The following is a 17,145-nucleotide window of genomic DNA, read 5'->3' as shown; positions in this document are numbered from 1 at the left end:
TTAATTTTTGTTATTATTATTATTTTTAGCAACAAGCATTATTGTGATATACCTAATAAAAATATGGTTTACAAGTTAAAAAAAGGTAAATAAAAAGTTAGCAATACTTAATACTTAAAATGAAAGCAAAGCAAAAGACGCACCCAATCCAATATATATATGTGCCATTTTGATTATTCTGCAATGCTCTATGTGCCAAATTAAAGGTTAAAGTTTAAAATAAAAACACATAACCACAAATGTTTTTTTTTTCTTATAAAGAGAGTTTTGCCTTAATTAAACTATATTATGAACCTGAGATGTGGAAATGTGGCTGTAGATATGAACTATCAAGTACATAAAAAGCTTGTTTGCTAAACAATTAATTTCAGACACCTGACAAATAATTTTTACAATTTTAAACAAAATAGCATGTTGAAAAATAAAATCCAAAATGGCTTATTTGGGATTTTTTTTTTCTTTTTGGCTCCAACAAGTCGTGATCAGCTGAATGCCCAGTTGTTTAGCATTTGATTTTTTCATGAAACTGAAAAATATATATTTTAGTTTGGTGATAACTCATTTATTATTCAATTGTAACACTCTAAGATGTTTTTATTAAGGTAAAATCTCTGAAAATGTATAGTCAGTTCCTGATGAATAATTGCATAAAACAAACTTTAAATGAATTGCACAGTAACCTAGTATAATATAAGCCAATAGTGAAAATTAAGAAAATGCAATAACACGTAGACAGTCATCACAACTCCAGCTATGATGGACTACAATTCCTGGTGCTGTCGGCCTTTTGGCATGCTGGGAGATGTAATTATTAATTATTGGACTGATCAAAGTTTATTACTGATTGCAAAACCTCTGATATAAACTTGCCCATTTAATGTGCATTATTTTTTTTATTTTTTATTTTTTTTTATTTATGAATTACTTTCCCCTCCATGCTTAGCTGATATTTTACTTACAAATGAATATTTTAAACTTTTGAAATGTTATGAAAATCTATGAATGTTTTCTGCCGTTGGTATTAATTAGCACTCAAAGGGTTAATGCTCAGTATCTGAGTGTAAGAATGTCTATCGCTGTATTTTTGTAAATCCTAAATATATATATATTGTAAATGAAGCAGTGTATATACATATATCTACATAGATCCACTCCATTTTATGTGTGTCTTGAAAGGGGCATCAAAATTATGCACTAGAGGTGTAGCTTCATTTAGATGAATTGTTATTTTTAGCTAACATAAGAAAACGTTGTGAACATTTCTTGTGTGTGATTTATTACTGCGAGCTATAAAAGAAGGCAACTGCAAAATTAATAATTATGTGAATAAGTGCCAAGAGACAAAAGGAATTCTAGATTAAAGAAGGGTTAGTGACAAACATGGGGCTTAAAAATAAAGCTGAAAATGAGGAGAAGGAAGAAAAATTACAATCGTTTCAGAGTAGAAAAAAATCTTATTGGATTCTTTGTAAAAACGACTTAGACCTGGTTGCTCAAAACTCAGATAATATGCTAATGTTCAGTCATTTAAGAAGGTGCTCAAGGTCTATAGACTGGTCCCTATTTCTTGGTGATCGAGCTCTAGAAAGCCTGCTTGTGTCCTACTATAGACAAAATAAATATATATATATATATATATATATATATATATATATATATATATAAAAAAGCATTATTCAGAGATGGGGTGCTCTAATATTCTAATATGCCATTTTTGATATAAGCATAGCTGCAGCCAAAATATATTTTTTCCCACTCTAGACCCAAAGCGACTTTCTGAATAAGTCAACAGTCTAATTTCCTTTTTAGCGAACGTAAAGATATTACATAGTGCTACATCATTACTGTTCTACTAATAGTGTAGCATGGACAACCTTTGCAGTACTTGATATAGTGAATAAATATTAAACAAAACATTGTTTGAAGACTAGAATCAAACTATTACCATATGTTTTGAGAGCCCTGACTATTAGTACATCCGGGACTCTAGTAACATAGTTAGCTATCATAGGTCTATTGCAAGGAACCAATGGGATCTCTGTATTTAACTTCCACCGTCGTCACAGTCAATAGACCAGAGGACTGATTGAAAATGCCTTACACTTCCCTGCAAATCCTGTCGTTCAAGTAATAAATGAATATTGTGATCACAAAAATATTTAAAACATGACACTAGTGTATGTGTATTATTTTTTTAAAATATTCAGAAGCAGAAGTGTTGACAGAACCCTCAAAATAAAAAATTTCACAGCGTTGGATTTTTTTTTTCTTATAACTATAAATGGAATCTCAATTTTGTCTCTGTAAACATAAAGTTCCAAATGCAAACTGTTATCATAAAGTATCATGGTGTATATTTGTCTCTGTGCAATTTCTTTATCTAACATCTTTCCAGTATAGAATACAAAAATAATTTTATTTGTTTTGTTGTATTTATTTTTCCGTCTAGTTTAAGAACTGGGCAGTCATAATGAATTGCAGCCAGAAAACAACCAAGAGACCTCAGTTGTACTGTTCTTGTTTATACAGTAAATTAAAATAATTTATTACATGTTATGGTATTATCTTATACCGGCTATTATTGTACAATGTAATGGAATTTAATTATTAATTACATTTCAAGTTAGTGATATAATTTACATGGTATTTTATTTACCATATATTCAAGCAGAACAAATAGTCATTTTTCATTTATACTAGTGGGGGGTGGGGGGGGAATTACCTATATTAATTAGTTGTCAAAAGAGGCAAAGGGAAATGCAGAGTCAAGTAGTAAAGAGGTTAATAAAGAGGACTAATTAAAAAATGCACAAAGACGAGTAACTGCAAATCTCTGCATCTCTCTCTTTTATTGTGTTAGATTAATGCAAATTCCCTCGCAAATATCGGAACATGGATGGATCACACAGAGGTGAAAATAAGAGAGTGGGATTAGAAACTAGAAACAAACAAAAAAATATTTACATCCTCACACTGTATATCCAGGTATGATTCTTGGAGTATGTTATTACTCATAAAGGGACACTTCACTACCCAAATACAAAGAAAATGAACATAACTGTTTGGTAAATATGCACCCCATGAAAAATTGCACGCAAATTTATTATGCATTTTTTCATTGGAGTATATCTAAAAGCAGCCTGCAAAGGCTACAGATCTCTTGTCTACAGCCTTTGCAAGCCCTCCCCTTCTAACCCCGCCCAGTCTTTCTGTGACTGTCCAATCACAGACTTCCCAGTTCAGCTCCATGAGAAGTCTTTGCAAGGCATGTGCTTTGGGCAATTGCTGACGCTTGAGCTCCCCTGAGCTAAGCAACCAGGAAGTAACAGGGCTGGTTGTTTGATTGACATCCAGGGTGTGTAACAAGGTGAATTTATACAAATGCAAATTTCTACAGAAATCTGCACTTTTTGAAAAATTAGAAAAAAAGAACACATGCTCTTCACACATAAAGCACTTTAGCAAGCTAAAGGAGGAGACTATATTTAAAAGAAGAAAAACGACCACAACAAGAGGACATATTCTTAAATTAGAGGGGCAAAGGTTTAAAAATAATATCAGGAAGTATTACTTTTCTGAGAGGGTAGTGGATGCATGGAATAGCCTTCCAGCTGAAGTGGTACTCCATAAATGGAAAACAGTGAGCATATAACAAAATTAAGTTTTATTGACTTGTAGAAATGCAAAAAAATGCAAGCTTTGTTGACTTGTAGAAATCCCAATTTCCAAAGGAACAGACCCAAAGCAAAACTGGATAAAATCTAAAGTAAAGTGCTACAAATTCAAGCAAGATATACGTTGGAATGCTGTATTGCTCCTCTTTTAGAACACTGCTCTAGTCTTAAAGAAGAATATTTAATTTGAGAATGTAATATTATTAAAGGAACACTCCTAGCACCATAACCACTACAGCCTGCTGAAGTGTTCCTTTTAAAGTACTTATACAAGAAATGCCTATTAATGTCTGTAATGAGTGCTTTTTCGTCTAACAAAAATAACATTAGATTAGGTCAAAACTTAATCATACATGGATTGTTTCCCTGCTGGAGGGCCCTTTTTCCTATTCATTATATACACAGGATATGCATGATATCAAGAGAACATGCATATATCATTTCAACCAAGCTCTTCTTAGAAACATATGAAAATATCCATTTTATGTGTAGGTTCAGACAAAACAAAATATTTATGGAAAGAAATGTAAAAGATATACTGTGCTTTCAATTAAATTATAGAAATTCACATACCAAAAAATGGTAACTCTGATCCAGTTCGTTCAAATTTCACGATCAATTCTTCATTGATTTGTACATTTATTTAATCTGGAATGCATTAGAAAGATAACTTTTTGTTAAAACAATTTAGACAAATTGAATTCTAAATTGAATGCTTTGAAAACACGTAGCATTAGCAAATGCTATTCAAGGCGAAACCATAAGCAAATAACTGCCAGTGTTACAATGCATCAAATCCCCAATTTTAAGCAAAATGCACAAACAATGAGTGTCTGGTTTGCAGTCTAAAATGCTAAATGATATTGTGCGTTTTTTACTTCAACATCTTCACCCCACCACTGTAGTTTTTATTTAGAGAATAAAATCCCTGCGCAAACAGTCCTGATCAGGTCCTATTCCTACTTTTGTTGTATTCTGCTCATCTATCTTCAATTGTCTTCTTCTTCCTGTGATTCCGATAGGTGGGGAGACTGTCTTCCAGTGGAATAATGTGGGTTGTCAAGTCATATCAAATTAGATTTTCTGAAAATGTTGGTTGTGTGTAAGTATGAGTAAATGAGTGTACTGAATATCGCTGTCTCTGTATTGTAGTTTGAAACTTCAGTTGTTCTTCTGTGAATGGTCTCTTTTTCTCTTCTTCAACAAGACTGTCTTGTAATGTGTGCTGAAATGTTGTTATCGCGGAGCTTTTAAGATGATACAAAACTCATCCCTAACTTCTTTTCCACACAATTTGCACTTAGCTAACTGCCCATTAATGCTGTCGAAGTGATCTAACAATTTTGTTTGATGTGACACCGTAGCCACCTCTGCCTCCCATTCTGCTACTATGTAGGTTTTGTTGGTGGTTTTACCTGTGGAACTACTCGTAGCCTTCTCTGCCTTAAGAGGAACACTTCTACTAGGCTGGTGCTAGGCTTCCAACAGGTAGTAATAGTAACACTACTACCACTGATTGTTCTAGCAGAGGATGCGGCAAGATGGATAATATGCAATACTGTTCTACTGGGCTGGTGCTAGTTTTCCAAGAGGTAGTAGCAGTAGCACTACTACCACTAAATGTTCTAGCAGAGGATGTGGCAAGATGCATAGTACGCAATACTGTTCTACTAGCATCTACAGGCTGCTTTGACGCAATTGGAAATGCTGGTGGCACTGTCAATGCTATAAGAAGACTAAAGTCTATAGCAGATGTGCTTGGAGTAAGAATAACACATCCACCATTGAAATCAGAGATTTGAGACATTTGCTTACCTGAATCCTTTGCACAATGGAAATATCTACGACTCCTTCAGAGTCTGTCCTTATATGGATGCTGGTGATAGTACTGCTTGTAGTAGTGGTGGCAAGGTTTACTAGTCCTGCTCTGTGTTAACTCCTTTGTAGGACTTCTATATGGACATGGAAAATACAACCTCTCAGACTCAGATGAACCTACTCTGCTAGTATAAAACATAGCAGAAATATGAAAGTGATGGAATTGGCATTCGTTAGACTACTGGTAGGACTGGCACTACTAGTGATGCAGATGGTTTTGGTAATAGAACCTTTATACAATGGCTACTTTGTAATCTCAGATTGCTAGCCAGTCCTACTATACTGATTGGTGCTTAATAGTCTATAATCAGCACCCACAACTTCACTTTACCTCCCTATCCTGTTTACTTTTGGAGGTGGACTAAGATGACTACTGCTAGTACTGCTATTAGTGGTCCTTCATAGTTCCAACAGCTAGGCCTGCCTGCTTTCTGCTGTTGATGCTTTAGCAGCTGAAGACATTCCTGCTGCTGTTCTAGGTGTTTAATGCAAACCACCTGAAAAATGCTTGAAGAAGACAATGTGATCCTAGTTGCTAAGGTGATGAAGAATTAGTCAACAGTGCTTGTTCTACTTTAAAGGAACACTATAGTCACCTAAATTACTTTAGCTAAATAAAGCAGTTTTAGTGTATAGATCATTCCCCAGCAATTTCACTGCTCAATTCACGGTCATTTAGGAGTTAAATCACTTTGTTTCTGTTTATGCAGCCCTAGCCACACCTCCCCTCGCTATGATTAACATAGCCTGCATGAAAAAAAAAACTGGTTTCACTTTCAAACAGATGTAATTTACCTTAAATAATTGTATCTCAATCTCTAAATTGAACTTTAATCACAAACAGGAGGCGCTTGCAGGGTCTAGCAAGCTATTAACATAGCAGGGGATAAGAACATCTTAATTAAACAGAACTTGCAATAAAGAAAGCCTAAATAGGGCTCTCTTTACAGGAAGTGTTTATGGAAGGCTGTGCAAGTCACATGCAGAGAGGTGTGACTAGGGTTCATAAACAAAGGGATTTAACTCCTAAATGGCAGAGGATTGAGCAGTGAGGCTGCAGGGGCATGTTCTATACATCAAAACTGCTTCATTAAGCTAAAGTTGTTCAGGTGACTATAGTGTCCCTTTAAGCAATTAGATGGCTAGAAGCAGACACTGACTGAGTGCTGCTATTGACAGTGCTAATGGCAGTGGTGATAGTACTTGCGAATGACAAGTTAAGGCCGATGTGTTGATTGTGGTGATGTTTGACCCTGTATCTAACAGGTCTTGAAGGCATTGGCAGAAACATTTTCTCTGCCTCCCACTTGGACGCTTCTTTTTTGGAGGATATTTAGATCCATTTAAAGTTTTCCGAGCAATATAAATAAATTGGGTCTGGGTAATATAGTGTTACACTAATTATTTAATAGACAAATTCTGTGTGTCAGGCTTTCTCAGAGAGAAAAGGGTGCTTTATGTATTAGTGTGACTAACTTTTAGACGCTTGGTGTGTATTTGATGTTCTTGTTCACTGCTTCAAGTAAAGCTCCATTAAATAGCTACTTCGTAAGTATAGCTAAATAAATAAAGGAGGTTTATATGATTAGCAATAAAGAAAGAAAGAAAAAATATTTCTTTACCGTGTCTGTATTCAGAACAGAATTAATCAGTGCCAGACTGGGAAGAGGGCAGAGCCAGAGTGTGAAGGGGTGTTGTGTCATCACCAATGACAAGCATGCCTTGCCTTAAAGTGAGCATGTTGGTTCAATGCTCTTCCAGGGCAGCCTATGAGCAGAGCCCTGCTGAAGAACTTTATATCTCCCCTCCCATCTTCTTAACTTTGGCCAGGTAGTGTAGGCATTGCAAACATTGGTGGTCCAGTGGTATTGAGTAACTTTAGCCTTCAGCTCCTATAGCTGCAGGCTGAGGTCACTCCTCTTACAAGCTCCAAACTTTGCAATGTTGGAGCATTGCCATGGTAACTGCAGCAATGCTCCGAACTTGGAAAAGGAACATTCTGAGCCAGGCAGGCATGCAAGCAAGAACCCTCAGAACCTCTGTCCCTTTCCTCTCATTGAAGTGCCAGTGTGCAAAATATCTTTGATCTCCCCACCTGCCTGTGAAGGCATTTTCCTTGTTTGCCCAATGTCCAGTCTGGGCCAGTAACCAACTATATTAACCTTAGGCAACTTCCTAGTACTCAGGGGTTAAGCAAATCCGCCATTCACCATTCCTTTTTATCTGTTCTATTGACGGACTCAGGGAATTTTATGAATAATGCAAGTTCTGAGGTTAATTTACTAATAGATCAATCTACTTTCCAGTATCTAGTTATTTTGACACAATACCACCATATATGAGCCATATTTCCCATACCCTTGCAATCCCTCCAACACCGGTCAGAATACACATTGTTCATATTATGCAGTATAGATGGAGCCAGATACCATCGATATAAAATTTAGTAATGAATTTTTAAATAATCTATACAAAAAGATTCCTTTTAGTGCTTTAAAGAAACTGAACCATTCCTTAAGCTCGTATTGTAACTAACTACATCTCCCATGACACCATATGTTTCAGTTTATCTTTAAGTTTTGTGTTGTAAAGTGAGTAACACATAGATACTGTACCCTTTCTGTTTGGATCACATAAAAAAAAGTTTTTCAGTGTTGATATCTCTAGTGACTTATAGTTTTTGTCAGTGTCTGATACGTTAAATAGTTCTTTTATTTTTTCGATAATCAGTATACATTCAGATTTAGAGTCATTCATTAGTCCATACTTGAATTTCAATTTCTCAAATGAAAGGATGGCATTGCCATGAAAAAAGCTACATAGGTTTGTTATAGAGTATTTTTTCCATAATTCTATATTCAAAGATGGAATATGGTTTTTCAGTGATTCCATTGGCATCGCTCTATACAATCTTGTAGTGTGGCTGTTATTTTTTTTAAAACAATGTACCAGGCCCTGAGCGTAGTTTTGGTTGATAGAAATAATTTAGTAATTCTAGATCTTTTTTCAGGACACACCCAAGGTATCTCCGTGAGTCTAAATAGGAAAAGTTGTGACTCTTCTATATCCATCCATCTTGGCTTATTACCTTGACTATTAAAACTCACAACCACTGCAGCATTAGTAGCAAAATAATATTTTCGGATATCCGGTACACCAATACCTCCGTCAGATTTATTATGCTGCAGGGAGGTAAGTTTAATTCTACTAGATTTATTCCCCCATAAAACTTTAACATTACTGAATGACCTTTATTGAAAAATGATAACGGGGTAGACAGGGGTATGGTCCTAAAATAATATAAACATTTTGGGATGATTGTCATCTTAATAGATGCAACCGTCCCCAACAATGAGAGCTCCATCCCACCCCATCTCTCCATCTCTCTTTGTAGGTCCGGCCACACTTTCCCCAGGTTATGGGTATGCATATTTACTAGGTTTTTTTTTTTTATTCTTTATTTTTGCAGTGCATATGGTGTTAACATTCAGGCACGTGGTACCCCAAAGGCAATCCGCATGCATATTTCAAAACAAAGAGTGATAACATGGAAAGCATTAGGGTATGGTAGTACAATGCACTATTTTTATATTTATGAACAGGCTTAAATCACGCTATTTAGGCATATTATAGATTATTTTTGTTGAACATGCTAAACTAGGCAATTTTATTATACGTTATTAATCTATTAAACAGACGCTTATATCTGCGTTAAACCCCAGCGATGCACATAAAAAAGAAAAACAGTGGTCTAATATTTATATTCGTGTCTACATGCTAGTGGATTCGTTTTTGTAATCGCTTATGTAGTCGCTATGTGGTTGCATATGTAGCTTATCTCATCTATACTTGGTTAGGCTTAAGTATTGATTGTTCGATTACTTGTTGAACTGACAGGTATACTTAGGACTACCCTACATTTGTGGATAACATTAGCTTGTCACATTTGCTTAGAACATTTGCTAATTTAACAGCTTTATAACAGTAACTTTCTATCAGATTATGGATAGCATATGATTAGTGACTGTTTAGCTACGTCGCATGAAAGCAGCACGATTAGTCTTGAAGTGGTTTACAACATATATCGTGTTCTGCACTGTTTTTGTTAGTATGCATACATGCCTAGAGGACCTGCCCTATTACAAGACAGATTATACGATTCAAGAGACTGATTGATAAAAAAAACAAACCTCAGGCATGCTCATAGATTATCAGCAAGCTTTCAGGTAATTATGATAAACGGTTGGTAGTTACCGCAGATTATTGTGCCCCAGGGACCTCCCCATCTGCATGGTATGCTGGGTGGGCAGAGGACCCCTGCCCCTCAGGTTGAACTAGGGCTAATGGGGGAAGGCAAGCATATAGTACAGACAGCAGACGGCAATATTAAGAAAAAGAGGGTCCAGAACAAAGGTCAAGACTCTGCATGGAGTTAACTGTGGCAGCGTGATAGTGGCAGATATCTCAGGGACTCGCTGTGAGTGTTCACCTCTAGCTGTAGGCTGCTGCGTCCGTGGGTTCTGACTGCAAGATGGAGAGTTTGTGTGAGCTGTCGCCCCCTTGTGGAGAGGCTGCCATCAGGTGTTATGGCCTTGTTGTGAAGGCAGATCAGGCTGGAGTCCCTCCGTGGAGTGTCGCCTCTTGTCGGGTCGGCCCGAAGGTAGGTTCTTTGGTGGGGAGCGGTATGGGCTACCTCTGAGCCTTGTTCGCAGGTCTGTCGCTATCTCCATTCCACTCGCCGCCGGTGGGCCCGGACTTTTAGCGGTTACGTTCCGGCGGGTATCGAGTGGGCACAGATCAGAGCCCCATCCGATCCAGTCTCTCCGACCCCGGTGTCTGTCTCCACCAGGGCTCTGTGTGGAGTGTGGCCAGTCAAGAGGGAGAGTCCACATGCCTCTGTGTATGAGTGTTCAGCGTTGAGTTTGCCGCCATTTTACACGCGGCTCCAGGCCTTATCCATAATGTGGTGGCAGTTCTATGCCGCAGGTTCACTGCTGTCGCCGGGGTCTCGGGGCACGGGCCAGGATAACCCCACTGGCCCAAGGGGGGGAGGCGGGGCCCGCTCCACGAACTTGTAGGGGTCTGGTGCGACACAGTCGGGCAGGATAGCGGGGCAGCGGCTTTCTACCCCGCTCACCGCCTAAGTAGGCCTCATCCTATGCGGACGACATGCGTCTTTCTGAGGGACTAAAACAGGGAGTGCAAGCCTCTCCTCAGGTCCAGGGCCCCTTCGTGTATCGGACCGCGTTCACTGGCCGTCAGGAGTGTGCTAGGTTAGCTTTGACTTGCTTAAATTTCGCCTGATTGCAGGAGCTCTTGTTTCATGCGGCTGTTCTGCATGGCGGTCAGGCCCCGCCCCCCATTTACTAGGTTTTTGCATAAATTGATGCCAAGGTATTCCAAATATTCATTTCTCCAGTCAAATAAATACAATCTCTTAAGAGTGCTGACCTCTATATGGTTTATATGAAATGGGAGGGCCTGACTACTGGACTCGTTTAATTTATAATATGATACTTCTCCGAACTGATTTGATATCTTTGAGATGTTGTAAAGATTCCTTCCGGTTTTTAATTGCTAAAATAATATCATCAGCGAACAAGCCAATTTTGTGAGTGGATTCTTTGAACTTTATACCTTCAATTTTCGGAACTATTCTGATCAATTCAGCCAGGGTTCTACAGGAAAGATCAATGAAACTGGAGATAAAAGGCACCCCTGTTTTGTGTTAAAGAGAAAATTTGGTATTGAAAGCTAGAAGCTGAGATATGGGCTGTGGGGGCACAGTGTAGCACCTTTATTGCATTAAAAAGGATGTTGAATCTGCTCAATGTTTATCCTAGTCATTTTCTGTGTATAGTAGTTCACATTGAAATGCTGCACATACAGGATCATTGCACCATAACCACTTCGAAAGAATGATACTTGAAGTTATTTGAATGAAATCACTCATAGCTAGCACTTTAATACAAGTGCTACTAATGTTTCCATCTGATTTTCTGTCAGAAAATATATATTTTTTTTATTTAAAACCAGTTACTCTCACTGATTTCTATCTGAAAACAAATACATGTAAAAAGTTAAAGGGGCACTATAGTCACCAGAACAACTACAGTTTATTGAATTTGTTCTGGTGAGTAGAATCATTACTTTCAGGCTTTTTGCTGTGAACAGTCATTTCAGAGAAAATGCAGTGTTTACATTACAGCCTAGTGATAACTTCACTGGCCACTCCTCAGATGGCTGTTAGAGATCCTTCCTGGGTCATGGCTGCCTAAAATGCATCTCCTCCCTCTGCATGCAGATACTGAACTTTACTCATAGAGATTCATTGATTCAATGCCTCTTTGTCAGTCTCAGCCAATCCTATGGGGTAGCATTGTGGTTGGATCAGGCTACCACTTCTGATGATGTCAGCAGGCAGTGGGCAGGTCAAAAGGAAACAGCGACAAAGCCAGCAGTTTCAGGCTTGAATACAAGTAAGATTTACTATATTTAGGGAGGCATGAGGGGAACAGGGTAGCTAGATGGTGGTTTTAACTCTATAGGGTCAGGAATACATGTTTGTGTTCCTGACCATATACCGCTCCTTTAATCCAAGTTATAGGTGATTTTTAATGTTTATAAATGTCTATAAGAATCTTACATCACTAAAAAAAAAGGCCTACATCTACAGGATTTTTAAAAGGGATATATCCTTGGCTAAAAAAATATTATAGAAAATAAAAAAGAGAACAAAATAAGAATCCAATTGTTATTTAACCGTACTGCCAAACCTCCTGCTTCCCATGCCTCTGAATGAAAATCATTGAACCACACATAGATGAATAAAGTTTTAGAAGCATAAAAGAACCAAAGGTGGAACAAAATAAAAGGTTCATCTAAAGTACACATTGATTTGCTTTTTCTTTCTTTTACCTCATTTCCATGAATTGACCATTTCGCCGTGAGATTGTTCGCTCTCTAGAGAAACAAAGTACTCGCTATGCGATCATCATGAATCATTACAAGAGAAGGGCTGCTAAAATAATGTGATTGAACTCCCAGTCACGAGGGCAATGATAAGGGTGAGTTCACGTGGGTGACTGACATTTTGTGTCTCATTGCAACAAAATTGGATTTGATCTTACAGAGATTCATCAAAGCAAAGAATATTGCCTTAAATAACAATCTAAATGAGCATGTGTATCGATGTATCTATTTTTTTTTTTAATAACTCCCAAACCAGTTCCCATAGAGACACTAATGGTATGGAATTTGGGAATTTGCTAACCGCTGGACAGTTGAGGAGTGAACGATATCAAATTTGGGAAGAAATAATCCAGATAATGTTTTAAAAACTGCATTTAAAGGAAAACTTCACCACCAAAGCAGAGTGTCTCAGTGTTTTTGGTCACCACCTTACTTCAAACCATTAAACCCTGACCCTTGTTCACACTGCCCGCCCCTCTGCTTGGCCTCTGCGTGGGACAGGAATTGTTCCTCTAGGAGCTGTCGATTGGATATCACTTGCTACCCATTTTGAGTAACAATGCATAATGTCATAATGTCAGCCTATCACCGGCACCAAAAACAATTACGTATATTTGCTTTTTTCTTTCATTGTTTTGACACTTTAAACTTTACTACACATGGAATTTGGTAAAGAGATTAAGGTGGCTTTTTCATTTTCTAACTTCAAGCACCTCTGCAAAATACAATAACGGCAACAAGGCACAATTCTAATTAGTTATTGATGAATTGGGAAATGGCTTTATACGTGAGATACTAGAGTGCCCCTTTCATAATGACTCTAATCTCCTGCCCTGTCTTCGTATCAGAAATACAGCATTGTGTTGTGAGATCCACTTGCTTATTTACTTAAAAATGCATGGAGCTCTGCAGATACAATTGTTTGTGTGCTGCTGATTTGTGTTAACCACCTTTATTTTATTCTTTGTTGTTATTTATAATACTTGTCTCCAAGCTTCCTCTTACCCAATTTCAGCACCGTCTTCACTTTCAGCCTCCTTATACACATCTTACTTGCATTAGACACAACTGAACTGAATTTGTCAACCAAGGCATTGGGTGAGGGCAAGTTAATAAAGCCAAGTATTGATCTATACAATGTGTTAACAGAATGGATAATTAATATTATGGATTTTGAGAAAAATAGCATGGATCTGGCTTCCGTTAAACCCAATCAATTTATTGCTGTACAGTATTACAAATATCTTCCCTGAATCTGTAAATAACCGAATTAAAACAGTAAAAAAGAAATCTGATGAAATTAGACAAAGGTGCATGGATGTAAAATAATGGCGTTTGGCTGAGGAAATACATTGTATACGATGGTTTACTAAATATATACAGAGACCGAACTGTCTCAAGACACTGTTTGTATATATTTAGTTAAACTGTTGTATACTAAGGGATACCTACGGGGATGTTCCTTTGGGGAAGGTGACATTGATTACCAAACACAATTAGGTATATTATATATGTGGTGGGATTAGTATATATTTTGTTGTACATACATTATACATGGTGCCAGAGATATAACAAAAAATAATAATCAGTTCTAGTAATTAAATAATACCTATTTTATTACTCTCACCTGGGCATACACAAGTATGAGGTGAGGCAAAAAGCCATCTGGTTTTAATATGTTTTTTTTGTGGTTTTTTTTATGTAATAAGTTAATTTTGGAGTCGAGTGAATTCAATTTCAATTAATGCTGGGTACTCGAGCTGCTCGAATCTTTATCGTTAATACCAGGTCTGCCTGCCAAATAATTTTATTGGAGCTGAATCTTTTACTCTTAAAATGAATGGCCTCAGCTTATGTTATATCCACATACAAATATTTACTAGGTAGCATGTACAGTTGAGCTGGAAGGAAGTAAGAAACACACAAAGCGGTTGGGGGGGCGAACTTAAGAGACACACAAAGGGGGTTGTAAGAGAAACATAAGGGGTGTAAGACACACAACAGGGAAAAATTATGAATAAAATACACCAAAGTAAGGTTTAAGACACAAAATGGGGATAAGAAACACAAAAGGGGGTATTAAATTCAACAGAGGGGGGTTAAGAGATACACAAATAACAATGCATTTTTTTCAGGGGGGGAGGGGGTAAAATGCATTTTTGCCTGTGTAGCCAAAATTCTGTGCACCAGCTCTGGTTAAAATGTTCCTTTATTTCACTGTATTAAATAGCAAGTATATACAATGTGAATCCAGATTAATGAAAAGTAAACAGGTGGATGGGTGGTAAGTTTATAATTTATCTACATCAAATAGTATACGAAAAAAGAATGCAGCATATCAAATATATTTTCCAAAGAGAAAGGTAAGCCAATGTGAGCAGAAAATGAGCAATCACGCAGAACTATGAACTGTCCAGAAGGTCAACAGAAGAATGGGGTGATGTAATGCCATGCCCGCCTATAGCCTCAATTAAAACGCAATTTCACCTAAGACCCTGACGAAATGTGAAAATAAACTACCGTAGAAGAGTAATTAGATCAAAGGAGATAGCATGTGATGAAAGAGAGGAGACTATGAGACTAAAAGCATGTCAAAACATATAGCCAATACTCAAGCATTAAACAGATAATATCTCCATTTCAATTTTGCTGCACTAACAACATAAAACTCAGTCACGTGATGTGGAAGCCCATAGGAAAGATTAAATACAATGGTTTCCTATGGGGAAGCTTCAATGGTGCACGGTGTTTGTCAGGCATATGCATGAGGTCACTCATCTATGAGGAGCATAGGATTTGACCATCACAGAGTAGACCATCACTTTTCCATGATGTTAAAGGAGGTGGAGAAGTGAGCAGCATCAAACGAGTCTTGATGCTGGAAAAAGTTAAGCAAAAACCTTTATTTTATAAATTGTATGGTAAATGTTGGGGGTAAAGCAATATTTAGCTAAAGACAAGGGACTATACCGTGCATATTGGTGGATGGAAGTAGCAGTCAGTGGTTGCAGAAGCTCAACAAGTTGCCACATTTTTCCAATAAAATAAAGTAGCCCAACTTTATTTTTTCATATCTTTTAATTGCATTGGAATTTCAGCTAAATAATAATACAATCTAAATGAGATTCGGATAAATGTTCCATACCAGCATTCTATGATGCTTTAATAATGTGTAGCTTCCCTAGACACACGAAACACGCAATAGGCATATAAAGCTCAGTAATATTTTGTATGTTTTATCTCAGACCAAACCCAGATGAAGATCATCTTCCTTTATTATCCACTCAGTGACAGATGACTTGCCTGGAATGTCATTATTGTGTTCTCCCTTATCCCTGTTCATGAAGAGGTTAGTGGAAACTACATGAAAACAGAAAAAATTCAACAAATGCTAATCTTCAAATGGTGATCTTTCCCATTACTAAACATCTTTGCATTATACTGAACTGGTAAAGCTTCATCAGAATTTCAATCAATGCTGGCCAATCAATGTCAAGGTGAATTACTATGTTGCAGCTATTAACTCTTTCCAGAACTTGAGCGTCTGCCATGAGTTAGAATAAGCGGACGTAGTTGACTGACTCCACATTAATAAGGGTTAATGGAAGTGTACCTTGTGGAGGCATATCAATAAAAACACATATTGCTATTAAGATCTGAAAAAAAAAAATCGAACTTATGTGTGAATTTTAAATCACCCGTTCGGTGTCCTATTACTGAGCAGTGGAATTTATTTCCCAATAAAATCACTTTTGTTTATAATGATCATTAAGAAAGTCTCTCTGCAGAGTATACTTAGTATTAACACACTAAATCCAGCCTGCCGGCATTTTAATTAGAACAATGGATAGAGATATAGATTCCTGTGCTTGACCACAATTATATAAATGATATAATACTGAACAGGGTGCTGTAGGGAAGTTGTGAATTCCTTGACGAGAATATTTTGCTAAGTGAAACTTAGTGGATTTTCTTTGTTTGTTTTTTCTTTTCTGTTTTATCTCAGAAGGACGTCTATGAGGATGCTAAATAAATGCCATATAAGGGTTTTCAGTATCCTGGAATGCTGATAGCACAGGTTAGTATTTTTGGCATGATATTCATGAATTTGTCATTTTCTTCGATGGGACTTAAAAGTGTTGCCAAAAAGTATATATTTTCATGGACGGGATTAGGTTTATCGATTTCACAGTCGAGTCTATAAATTCCACTTACTGCCGGGCAACACTTACAAGCTCTGCCTGACAGAATAAAGAATTACTGTAGTTGGTCAAAATAATGGTGAATTAGCATCCTTATGGCATAATGATTTCTGTGCTAGATTTGCTTCCACCAATCTGTCATTATGTTGACAGTTAATATGTTGCTGAAAAAGCAGACAAGAGTGTTATTTTAAATATTTAAATGTACAGGTATACTGTATATATAAAAGTAACTAGGTCTGTTAGCATATAGGCATATAGCCAGATATGTTATTGTTACCAAACATACTAACTTCTGATCCTACAAATTGAACTGTTATCGGTGAGGTGTGACTCAGAAAGGGGATTTACCAGTGACTCATTTGTATCCTGAGGGGCATGTCCATGATGTTCGACAACTGTTGCTTATTTGAAAGTTA

Source organism: Pelobates fuscus, chromosome 10 (genome assembly GCF_036172605.1).
Source record: "Pelobates fuscus isolate aPelFus1 chromosome 10, aPelFus1.pri, whole genome shotgun sequence".
NCBI classification, from domain to species: Eukaryota; Metazoa; Chordata; class Amphibia; order Anura; family Pelobatidae; genus Pelobates; species Pelobates fuscus.
The sequence above is the reverse complement of the archived record's forward strand: the minus strand, read 5'-3'. Positions refer to the sequence as shown.